This window comes from Microtus oregoni, unplaced genomic scaffold, assembly GCF_018167655.1.
Source record: "Microtus oregoni isolate MIOR12 unplaced genomic scaffold, Mior012 000025F_ref0000491, whole genome shotgun sequence".
NCBI lineage: Eukaryota > Metazoa > Chordata > Mammalia > Rodentia > Cricetidae > Microtus > Microtus oregoni.
In genome coordinates, this window is record NW_024543084.1 from 26,460,372 (window position 1) to 26,466,388 (window position 6,017).

The window sequence follows — 6,017 nt, forward strand, 5'->3', positions numbered from 1 at the left end:
TTTGCTCTCCACCAGCAATGGATGAGTGCTCCCCTTACTCCACATCCTCTCCAGCATAAGCTGTCATCAGTGTTTTTGATCTTGGTCATTCTGACAGGTGTAAGATGGTACCTCAGAGTTGCTTTGATTTGCATTTCTCTGATGACTAAGGATATTGAGCAATTCCTTGAGTGTCATTCGGCCATTTGAGTCCTCTGTTGAGAGTTTTCTGCTTAAGTCTGTACCCCAGTTTTTAATTGGATTATTTGTTCTTTTGATGTCTAGGTTTTTGATTCTTCATTTTTTTTTAGATCAGCCTTCTGCCCAATGTGGGGTTGATGAAGATCTTTTCCCATTCTGTAGGCTGCTGTTTTGTCTTGTTGACTGTGTCCTTTGCTTTACAGAAGCTTCTCAGTTTCAGGAGATCTCATTTATTCATTGTTACCCTTAGTGTGATTTAATTTTGGTACACTATACCTATTCATAAAATTGTCCATTTCCTTTAAGTTTTCCAATGTTGTGGATACAGATTTTTAACATGACATGATGATTCTCTGGATTTCCTCCATGTCTCCATGTTTGTTGTTATGTCTCCTCTTTCATTTCTGATTTTGTTAATTTGGATATTCTTTCTCTGCCTTTGGTTAGTTTGGATAAAGGTTTGTCTATCTTGTTGATTTTCTTGAAGAATCAACTATTCTCTCATTGATTTTTTTGTATTGTTTGCTTTGTTTCTATTTTATTGATTTTAGCTATCAATTTGATTATTTCCTGTCATCTAGTCCTCCTGAGTGAGTTTGTTTCTTTTTGTTTTAGAGCTTTCAGGTGTTCTGTTAATTCACTAGTGTGGGATTTTTCCAGCTTCTTTATGTAGGCATTTAGTGCTATGAACTGTTCTCTTAGCACTGCTTTCATTGTGCCCCATAAGTTTGGGTATGTTATGCACTCATTTTCATTGAATTTTAGGAAGTCTTTAATTTTTTTCTTTATTTCCTCCTTGACTCAGTGGTGATTCCCTTGAGCATAGTTCAATTTCCACAAGGTTGTAGGCTTTCTGCAATTAGTGTTGTTGGTGAATTCTAACTTTAAGTCATGATGATCCAATAAGACACAGGGAGCCAATCCAATTTTTTTTTGTATCTGTTGAGATTTGCTTTGTTACTGAGTATATGGTTGATTTTAGAGAAGGATCCATGAGCTGCTGAGAAGAAGGTATATTCTTTTGTGTTTGGGTGGAATATTCTATAGCTGTCTGTCAATTTCATTTGAGTCATACCATCTCTTAGTTCTCTTATTTCACTATTAGGTTTCTGTCTGGCAGACCTGTCCATTGGTAATAGTGGGGTTTCAAAGTCTCCCACTCTTAGTGTGTGGACCTTGATGTGAAATTTAAGCTTTAGTGATGCTTCTTTTACAAATGATGGTACTTGTGTATTTGGGGCATAGAAGATCATAATTGAGACTTCATCTTGACAAATTTTCCTGTTACTAATATGAAATATCCTTCTTCATCTATTTTGATTGACTTTAGTTTGAAGTCTATTTTAAGATATTAGGATAGCTACACCTGCTTGTTTCTTAGATCCATCTGATCGGAAAATCTTTTCCCAATTTTTACTCTGAGGTAATGTCTGTCTTTGAAGTTGAGGTATGCTTCTTGTATACAGCAGAAGAACAGATTCTGTTTTTGTATCAAATCTGTTAGCCTGTGTCTTTTTTTAAATATTTATTTATTATGTATACAATATTCTGTCTGCTTGTATGCCTGAAGGCCAGAAGAGGGCATCAGACCTCATTACAGATGGTTGTGAGCCATCATGTGGTTGCTGGGAATTGAACGCAGGACCTTTGGAAGAGCAGGCAATGCTCCTAACCACTGAGCCATCTCTCCAGCCCTAGCCTGTGTCTTTTTATAGGTAAATTGAATCCATTGATGTTAAGATATATATTCATGACCAGTGTTTGCTAGTTCCGGTTATTTTTGGTTTTGTTGTTGTTGGTCTTAGTGTTTGTGTGTTTCCCTTCTTTGGGATTTGCTGGTGTGGAATTGTCTATTGCCTGTGCTTTCATGGGTACAGCTAACATCCTTGGGTTGGAGTTTTCCTCCTAGTACTTTCTGTAGGGTCGGATTTGTGGCTAGGCATTGATTAAATCTGGTTTTCTCATGTAATATCTTGTTTTCTCCATCAATGTTGATTGAGAGTTTTTTTGGACATAGTAATCCAGACTCGATTCTGTGGTCTCTTAGTGTCTGCATAATGCCTGACCAGTACCTTCTGGCTTTCAATGTTTTTATTGAGAAGTCAGGTTTAATTCTGATAGGTCTGCCTTTATATGTTACTTGGCCTTTTTCCTTTGCAGCTCTTAATATTCTTTCTTTATTCTGTATGTTTAGTGTTTTGATTATTATGTGGTGAGGGAACTTTTTTTTTGATTCAGTCTATTTGGTGTTCTGTAAGCTTTTTGTATTTTTATAGGCATGTCCTTCCTTAGGTTGAGAAAATTTTCTTCCGTGATTGTGTTGCATATATTTTCTGTGCTTTTGAGCTGGAGTTCTTCTTCTTCTTCAATTTGTATTATTCTAAGGTTTGGTCTTTTCATGGTGTCCGAGATTTCCTGGATATTTTGTGTTAAGAATTCATTGGATTAAACATTTTCTTTGACTAATGAATCTATTTCTTCTATCATATCTTTAACTCCTGAGATTATTGCAGTTCTCTCTTGTAGTCTGTTGTTTATGCTTGCATCTGTAGTTCCTGATTGTTTACCTAGATTTTCCATTTCCAGGTTTCCCTTGGTTTATGTTTTCTTTATTGCCTCTATTTCAGTTTTCAAGTCTTAAACCATTTCTTTCACCTGTTTGATTGCCTTTTCTTGGTTTTCTTTAAGGGATTTGTTGATTTCTTCTAATTTTTTGTTTGTTTTTTCCTCCACTTCTTTTAGAGAATTGTTCATTTCCTCTTTAAGGGCCTCAATTGGTGCGGGAGAATTGTCTGTATTTTGTCAGTCATGTATGTTAATAAAACTCTGATTGGCAAGGCAGGAAGTTTAGGTGGGTCAACCAGGCAGGAAATAGAGGTGGACCATGAGAACAGGAGAATGCTGGAAAGGATGAAGCCCATTACTCCCATTCCAGCCCAGACCACCTAGAAGCAAGATGTGAGCTGTCCTGCTGAGAACGGTACCAAACCATATGGCTAGCATAGATAAGAACAATGGGTTAATATAAGCTACAAGAGCTACTATGTAGCCTGAGCTAATGAGCCAATCAGTTTTATAACTTATGGCGATCTCTGTGTGATTTTCTTTGGGACTTGCTGGCTGTGGGGTACTTGGCGGGACAAAAATGCCAACAAGCCGGCCCTCATGTTACACTCAATCATCTTCATAAAGTTATTTTTAAGGTCATTTTCTTTTGCTTCATGTACATTGGGATGTTCAGGTCTTGCTATTATAGAACCACTAGTTTCTGGTGGTGCTGTATTGCTCTTTATATTGTTGAGTGTTTTCTTACCCTGTTGTCTACCCAACTCTTCCTCCAACTGAAAGTAGAGCCTGTGTGTCAGGGGAGTCCCTTTTTTGCTAATGGGTGAAGTTGGAGACTGTGGCTGAATTGAGGGTTCCTTCATGTATAGGCAGGGTAGAGCATTTGGTGATCACTCCTCCAGGTGCCTGCTGGCCCTAGGCTAAGATGGTCACTCCTCTAGGTGCAGGCAGAGATGAGGCTGAGGCTCCAGTGGTCAAGTAATTTCTGGAAGGCACTGCTGATGCTTCTCCCAGCAGTCTGACCTGGACCTCCCGCTGCGCTGCCAATGCTTCTCTTGGTGGCCTGTTCCATCTGCTACACTCATAAAACACATTATTACATGTAATTAATATATAGTGACAAAAATGTTATCAAAACTAAACCAAGGGGACAGAGATATGGCTCAGTGGTTAAGAGCACTGGCTGCTCTTGCAGACAACTCCAGTTTAGTCCCTAGGACCCACATAGCAGCTCACAATCACCTATAATGCCAGTTCCAAGGGATCCAGCACCTTCTTCTGAACTCCATGGGTACTGCACACACACACACACACACACACACACACACACACACACACAGAGAGAGAGAGAGAGAGAGAGCACTATAGAAAACTAAAGATAATCTTAAGCATGTCTCACTTTTCTCACTTTTCCCATAAATTAATTCAACAAGGAGCCCATATGATTGTGGGATTCTTATTTTGTAGAGGTGTTTTTAGTAGCAGGTTCAGTATAGTTCATAGATCTGTAATCATTTTTTATTTCCTGTTGTAAATGGAAATTATCTTATATGCTCACTCCTCCTTATTATACCTTTAGTGTACATTTGTCTACAGGTCAACAAATGGCTCCAAGTGTAAACATTCTTGCTGCCAAGCCAGCAACTCAAGCTCAATCCCTAAAACACGTGGTAGAAGGAAGGAATGCCTCCCAGAGGTGGTCTTCCGACTTCCAAACACGATGTGATACACGCACACCACCCCTGCACACACAAATCAGTAAATGTCAACAGAATTTTTAAACTTTGAGCATGTGTGGCTGAAGAGTGAGACCCAGAGCGTGGGATGCGCTAGGCAAGTGTCCTACCTCTGAGCCTAGCCCAGCCCCTAGGAGTTAGATGTGTGTGTGTGTATCCATACTGAAATGAAGGAAAAGAGAAGAACCAGCTCTCCTAGCCCTTGTTCCCACAAGAAAATGGGAAAGAGTTTTAAGTTCTCAGCTACAATTGGCTTTGAGTCAATCACTGAGCTGATTCCAAGAGTGGAAAGTTGAAAATATTTTCCAATTTCTCTCGGGAAAAATTCCAGTCTCAAGGGCTACACATCCCAGAGCTATTAATTTTCCATCTAAACAAAAAACCCAAGAGATAAAAAGAAGAGTCCTGATGCAATTGCATCCCCAGGGTCTCTGTCTTCAGAGAGCACTTTTAATGGCACCTCAGAGCAAAGCAAGTGATATCGGCAGAGGACTGTTCTCTGAAAAGGTTCTGTCAGGAAGACATTCTAGAAAAAGTGTGGGCAGGTGTGTATGGACCTGGGCATTGAGGGAGCTGGACAGGAACTTTGGGACTCCTGGGTATCTCTGTGAGACTAGAAAGGACCTGTTGATGTCCATATTTCATTTCATGATTGGGCCAGGTTTGAGGGTATGCAGGCATTTGCGAGGGTAAGAAGATGCATTGACTTCATCCCCAGCTCCCACCAGAGCATGCGAACACTCAGTGAGTCTCATTTGATTTGTTTCTGCTTCAGACGTGTGTGTCTGCGCGTGTGTGGAAGCACATGCCACGGTGCCCACATGGAGGTCAAGGACAACTTGCACAAGAGTCAGTTCTCTCCTTGGGGTCCCAGGGACTGAACTCAGGCCGTCAGACTGAGCAGTAAGCCCTTCCCCACGGAGCCATCGCTATGGCCCTTGTTCAGTTTCTTTAATTGCACTCTGTGAGCCAGATGCCTTTTATAAGTCCACCCCTGAGCTTCCACTGAAACCGAGGAGTTGGGAAGATGAACTCTGGACAGCTGCTGTGGAGTCAGACCCAAAGTACCCTGGGGCAAAGGCGAGGCAACCATTGTTGCCTCTGCAGACTGCTTTATGCTCCCAGTAATTTTTATTTTGTTTTTCATTATGTGTGTGTGGTGGGAGGGCTGTGCATGTGAGCTCAGGTGTCCTCAGAGGACAGAGGCATGGGATCCTCTAGAGCTGTCTGTATGCTGCCCACTGTGGGTGCCAGGAACTAAACTCGGGTCCTCTGCAAGACTGACACAAGCTCTCAACTTCTGAGCCGTCTCTCCAGCCCCACCAGAATAACATTTAAAACACATTTTATGGTTGGCTTTAATTAAGGACACAGAATGGGTAGAACCTTCATTCTCCCCCTAATTTCAAAGAACTTAAAGCTGTAGTTTCAGAGAACTTTACTTGGACCTTAGTATCCAGAGCGCTGGTAGCTCAGTGGGCAAAGTGCTTGCCTAGCATGCACAAGCGCTAGGTTCATCCCCAGCACCATATAAAT